Source organism: Chinchilla lanigera, unplaced genomic scaffold (genome assembly GCF_000276665.1).
Source record: "Chinchilla lanigera isolate Chin_1 unplaced genomic scaffold, ChiLan1.0 scaffold00016, whole genome shotgun sequence".
In the NCBI taxonomy this organism is placed as follows: domain Eukaryota; kingdom Metazoa; phylum Chordata; class Mammalia; order Rodentia; family Chinchillidae; genus Chinchilla; species Chinchilla lanigera.
The window spans coordinates 10,052,934-10,059,925 of NW_004955417.1; positions in this window are offsets into that span (position 1 = coordinate 10,052,934).

Below are 6,992 nucleotides of genomic sequence, written 5' to 3' on the forward strand. Positions count from 1 at the left end.
TGTCCTCACTCACCTTCTTCATCCGACCTGGCCCCATGCAACTTCTGGCTTTTCCCCCAAATCAAAATGACCAGGAGACATGCACATTTTGAACTGATTCAGGACACCAGGGCAGCCACAACAGCGCCACTAAAGACATTCATATTAATGAAATCTCTAATAATGAATATGTAACAGTTTTATCTAAAAGTCAGAGAACTTTTTTTTTCACATTCAAATCGTGTTTCCTTAGCTTTTACCTACTATCCACTTCCTGTTCGAGGATCTCACCCAGAACACATCACGTTGACCTGTCATGTCATGGGGTCCTCAGTTCCTCTCGGCCATTAGACTTTCTCAAATTTATTTTTGTCCACCTTAAGAGTTTTGAGAAGTACCAATCAGGTAGTTTGTAAAAATATCCAGGTCCTGGGACTTATTTTATATTGTGTCATGCTTACACGGGGACTATGGCTTAAAGGAAGACCACAGGTATAAATAACATTTTCATCATGTCATGTAGAGGCTGCATGTGTTAAATACTAGTAACAGTTCATACTGTTGTCAGCACTGACCTTGACTATTTAGCCACGATAAGTGTGTCCTGTTTCTCCACTATGACACTGCTCTTTCTTCCTCTTTCCACATTGTTGTCTAATTTGTTTCGGGTTTTTTTGTACACATGAAAAATAAGCAGTTTTTCTCCACCTCCTTGAGGACAGTGTATCAATCAGAATCATTTGGAATGCTGCGTGGGAGATTTGTCTCTTCTCCATTTACTTCCGTATTTATCATTCAATTATTAATTAATCAAAGCATGGCCTCAGGGAGTTTTACCTTTCACTTTGGGTCATACTTCATTATTACCGTATTTAGTTACTGAAATTATTTCATCTTTGGTCACTGAGAGCTCTTCCTATTTATTTGTGTGTTCCTCTGTCATGACACCCCCATGTTTGTCTTTATTTTGTAATAGTCTTTCAAATCAGTGCACAAAAAGATTAATGTAAAAAGAAATGCTAATAGATACACTGATAATATATTTACAATCCCAAGCAGGAAGATCTTAAGGATATGTAAATGTGCTGATATATCTCAGCTAACACTATTGGCTCAGCAACAATATTATAAAGTTCTTATATTATACAGTACTTTGAATTTTTCAGTGAGAAAGCATTGATAAACTTATGGTATTAATAGGAGCTAACCTCTGCAGAGCACTTACTATGTCAGATACCATGTTAAGCCCTAAACATCTAACATCCCATTTCATCCTCACAACACTATGGCTAAGCTTTGAGAAATATAAGACTTAGTTTTATCACTCGAGGAATCTAAAAAAGTGATTCTCAAAGGATAAGTATCACCTGAGAAAGTGTCACAAATGTATACTTCTCCCTCACTCTAGACCACCTGAGTCAGAAACTCTGGGGCTGTGATCTAGAAAGCTGTGTTTTTACCCACCTTCCAGGCGATCCAGATGCATCCCAATGCTTGAGATGGACAGGGCTCCAGACCTTAAATCCTGGTTATTAGACATCAGGTCCTACCAAAGCCTGTGTGCATAATTACTTAATCATCCTCCCTCTCTGCTATACTAAGAAGAAAACCAATTACAGGTGAGTTTTACTAGAAAAATTCGTCATAAAAAAGGTATCTTGTGTAGTTTTATACTGTCTCACTTGTTTATGTACTAAATTTACCACTAGAGGGAGGCACTACATCCCCTCAGACACTGAATCTTAAGAGCAAAAAAGTGAACAAAACCAAACAAACCAACAAAAAATTAAACCTTTTATTGAAGAAAAGTTTTACTTCTATATATTAACATTAAAATAATTTACTTGATCTACTTAACATAGAACAGTTCACTGGAAGTAGATTTTTTTTTTTTAGGCAAGAACCCATTGTTAACAAATAAATACAACATACCATAATTGGTCACTTAACATTGTTTTCATTTCCTGTGTGTATAGGGCGAAGGGAAAGGGGAAAAGTGTGAGAGAGTGTGAGGGGGAGAGAGAGAGAGAGAGAGAGAGAGAGAGAGAGAGAGAGAGAGAGACTGGGGATTGAAATTCAGGGCCTCATGCATCCTGGACAAGTCCCCTACCACTGATCTACGTTTGCAGCCCTCATTTGCGCATTTCTGAAATAAGACCAGTGGAGGATAGGAAAAAGTTCAGATTAGCAAAATAATAATAATTACTTAAATAAACAAATCTAATTTAAACTCTATTATGACATTTAAAGTTCCAAAGATATAAGATTGAAAAATAAGTCCAAAAAATTATTCAGTTGTGTGCATGATGTCTTGTTCTACCTTACTCAGAGCACGTGAGTTCAGAAATGATAAATCCAGCACATGGTACACGACCAAGCTCTTTGTTCTCTGAATAAATCAGTGAACGGAGCTAATGCAACTCTTAGTCCTCCAGTGGACTCTGTTTAAGCCATACTAAGTAAGTCAGAATTCATTAAATATTATACAAGATAATACTATGCTGTTTCATAACATATAAATATCATGTAGTACTATAAGAAAAATCATACTGTAATGCTTGTAACCTGGAAAAATAATTACGAGGGATTTTGGAAACCTACATCTAATGATGGACCAATCCTATGACATATGCCCTCCCTCTTCAAAATAAAGCATGACTTTTAAGCAACTAGAGACTATACTCATAAGTGAAATAAATCAGTCCCCATATGTGAACATCATAGTGTCTCACTAGTGTAAGAACCTGAAAGAGTAAATGAAGCATGAATGGTACAATAGATATTGTGAAAGGGAAAGAAACTGCTCAAAAGGAGAAAATAATTGGGATGGATGAAATGAAAAAAGAAAGAAGGGGAAAATATATATATATATACACACACAAGATACTAAGATAATTGTACTTCTAATTTCTATTGGTTTATTGAAAGGAACAGTTAATGTTTAATTTTTTGATCAATCTTGCCTGCTTATATCTGGTAATCTGAACAATTACTTTGAAGATAACAATGTGCAATATAACAACCATTGTTGATTTCCTATCATCTTGTTTTGAAATTCTGTACCATTTCTAATGTTTTTTATTTTTTATTCTCTTCAAAATAAAAAAAGAAGGACTTTCAAATGTTTACATTTGTTTAAAAACTTCAAAAAAAGTACTCTGGGGGAGTGTCATAGTATGGTAGGAAAAAAGCATTAAAGAAGAAATACAAAGAATTTAAGTGCAGGTCTCCTACTATATCACCATGTGACCTCGCAGGTCCCCAGCTCCTCTTGATATGCTCCAAGAGAAAGTATATAAAAAAGTGTCTCTGAGTAGTTAAAAGTCTTGAGAAAATTATGCTGATATATGTTTTGAAATATCTCTTGGCAGAAGAATAAGATCAAAAAGCTTACATCTCAGGAGAAGTTTTCCTAGAGCACATTTATTTCATATATCAGGTGGAGACTGAGATGTGTAATTCAATACATATTTGATCAACATTTACTACGCTGTACCTGAGCATTTATTAAAAGCTTTATGGTCCATTATGAAAACACAGTCCTGGCTCTTTTTAGCACATCGGTACCTTCACACTGATGCTAAAATAAGGTCAGTGACAGTTAATTTTATGTACCAACTTGACTGGCCCACGTGTGAGGCATACATTCTGAGTACTACTGTAAGGAATGCTTCTGGATGGAATTAACATTTGAATCTGTAGGCTGAATAAAGCACATTGCTCTCCCTCAAGTGACTAATCTTCATCCAGTCAACTAAAAGTCTGAGTAGAACCAAACTGCTGCATAAGAGGAAATTGTCCTTTTCTGGCCCCTTGTTTGGGACATCAGTCTTTTCCAGCTTCCTGTCTAGAAATATGGACTTTGGGGGAGTCTAGAACCTGCCAGCTTTCAGACTGAAACTTACACCATCAGTTTTCCTGGTTCTCAGGTGTTTCCACTGGGACTGAGAATGTACACTGGCTCTTGGGATCTCCAGTTTATGGTCAGCAGATTTGAGATTTTTCTGTCTCCATAACTACTTGAGTCAACTGCTTATAATATAATTGCCCCCCCACACACATATGCTTCGTTCTGTTTCTCTGGAACCCTAACTCATACAAGAAGCAAGTTCCAAACCCCTTACCCTACATGATCTAGCTGCTCTCTACCAGTCCAACCACACGACCACCCCTCCACTCCAATCTCACTGGCTTCGTTCCATTTCTTCATACACAAGAGGTTCGCTCTGTCATGGGGTTTTCACTCACTCACTCACTCATTTATCCATTGATAAATGCAAATAATTATTGACTTCCTACTATGGATATAGCACTGTGGTAGCAGTAGGAATACAAGAATAAAAGTACCTCTTTTCCTGAAAATATACTCTAGTCATGGGAAACAGAAAGTGCATATAAACAAATGAATTTCAGAGAGTGGCATATGCTTCAAGAGAAACAGTTATATCATAGTAGGTTGGTGATCAGAGAAAGCCTCGCTCTTGTAGTGAAAGCATACTATTATATGGAAAAGACCCATTAAGACCCAAAGAGGAAGCAATGTAGGCAGAGAGAATGACAAACACAGTCCTGACCCTAAAAGGCCCGTGAGTGCTAGGAACAGAAAGCAGTGTGGCACAGCACAGTGGCTCACCAAGAGAAGGAAGGTGGGTAGACGGGAATGAGACACAGCCTTCATAGTCAGGATAAGAATTAAAGATGTGATTTCAAGTGCGCGAGGAGCTGTGGAGGGTTGAGATGCTCTGAGTCTGATTATGCACTGCAGTATCTAATGGGGTATGGGAGCCCTGGCTGGGAGGGGGCACTGCAGTAGGGTGATGATGATAGAACTTGGATTCTAGGGGTGTACAAGAGATGAAGGAGTGATTCAGGATATGTTTTGAAGACCGAACAGATGGGAACTGCCAGCGTGACTACAGAAAAAGACAACTCCTGGGGTTTTTACTTGAACAATCAACCAGAGGGTAGTACCGTTTTTTGAACATGGAATTTGTGTAGGGCCAAAGATAGCGCTGAGGAGGAAGGAGGCGATTTGCCTATGCCATCCTTCTTCCTACACTGACTTTAACCCCCTTGTCACCCAGTTAAACTCCTTCCCATTCTTAGATCTCAGACTAAAATTCACTTTCTCAATGAAGTCCTTCCTCAACTGGTTCAAACCAGACCTCTGTTTTAAGCATGTTCTCTCTTGGTGCCTTAGAGTTGCCCTTAGCACCTGAGCTACACTGTAAAAGTAGCCACTAATTCTTCTCCTCCCTTCACCAGCCACCCCTGCCTTTAACAACTGGAGCGCCACTCACTAACGCTGGTCTGAGCCACGTGACTTGCATCAGCCAATAGGATATCGGTGAACACGCTGCTGGCAGAGACATGAAAGGCATCTGCGCAGTGGAACTTGTCCTGTCTTGCTGTCTCAGAACTCTGAAACCACACGAGAAAGCTGGCTGTTCTGGAAAATGAGAAACATGTTGCCCCTGCTGCCAGGCAGCCTATCCCAAGACATGTAAGTGAGGCCATATATATTAATCCGTTTGCGTTACTAAAATGAAATGCAGGAGGCAGGCTATTAAAAAATAGAGGTTTATTGAGTTCACAGTTCTGGAGATTCAAGGCCATGGTGCCGGTGCTGGCTCAGCTCTGGAGAAGACTTTGTGATCCGTGGTGTCCCAGGACAGCAGCATGTGTCAGAAGAAAGACCACATCTGGGCAGGGCAAGACACAGGCTCTTGTAACAGCTCTCTGGGGCGAACTAACCAGGATCCCACAACAAATACTTGGCCAAGGGCAGTTCCTCCAATGACACAAGTCCTCCCCGTAAGAGCCACCTCTTAAAGGTCCACTACTTCCCATCTCCACACTGAGGACCGAGCCTCCAACACACGAACCTTTGGGGGACGCGCTGAAACCATACGCAAACTGTAGCACCATCCATCCAGCCACCAGCAGACCCACCAGTTGATTAGAAAAGATGGGGAAAAGCCTGACGGAACCGAACCAAAGTAGAAGAAATAACCGCTCCACGCACAGAATCCTGAGCCCCAGAAAGGAGTTTGGTAAACCACTAAGTTTAGTGGTGATATGTTGCAGAACAATAACTGATACAGTAGCACATACCTCTGTTGCAATTTTACGTCTATGTGTTTGATTCACCTCTACCCCTCCTCCCACACTAACAGCTCTGTAAGAGCAAAAGCTCTTCTGACTAGGCTACCGCCCAGAACACAGCAGGCTGAACGAATGCAGGGATCTGAGGCAGTCATCAAGCATCATAACACCAGAGGGGAAGAGAAGCTTTAAAAGAGGTACCAAAGGACCAAGGACATCCATTTCTGCGAAATGACTTTCCACCGAAGCTTATGACAAAACCACACTTCCTTTACCTGAAAGAACTCAAGGAGATAGAACAGTATCAACAACATACTCCAACAGTATACGAGGATCATAGGCTGCCTGAATGAAAGCGCAGAAAGCTTGAATTTAGACCTGGTTTACTGGGAAGAGCAGCTCACAAAAATTCTAAGGGGCGCAAAAGCACACGGGTGTTCAAAGGAAAATCTGGGGCGCGTTTCCTCAGTGTTCGTTACATTCGGAAGGTGTCTCATCACACCTTTAGGTCTTTCTTTGTATAATACAATCTTTTCCACCAAGGAAGAACTAAATAACGATCTGTCCACATTTTCGGATTCAACGTAGAGAAGCACGCGGGCTTGCAGTAGACAGGCGGAGCCCGGACTGTGGGCTTAGGCTTCACGTCTCCCTCCTGGTAGCTGGCGGACTAGCTTTTTCTGCTCCGCTCACAGCTACCTGCAGAGCAGGAGACCAGGGATTTGGTACTGCCAGCGCTTCCGCAGGATGAAAGGCCCAGGGCTCCCGTCCTCCTCGCTGGTGGGCTCACGCCGTCGCCCCTCGCGGTTCTCCCCGCGCGGCCCTGATCGCATCCCAGCCGGGCTCCGGCCGCCGCCGACCACGGGGCGCGCGCCGCGTTCCCATGGAAACGCCGGGCTGGCGCGGCG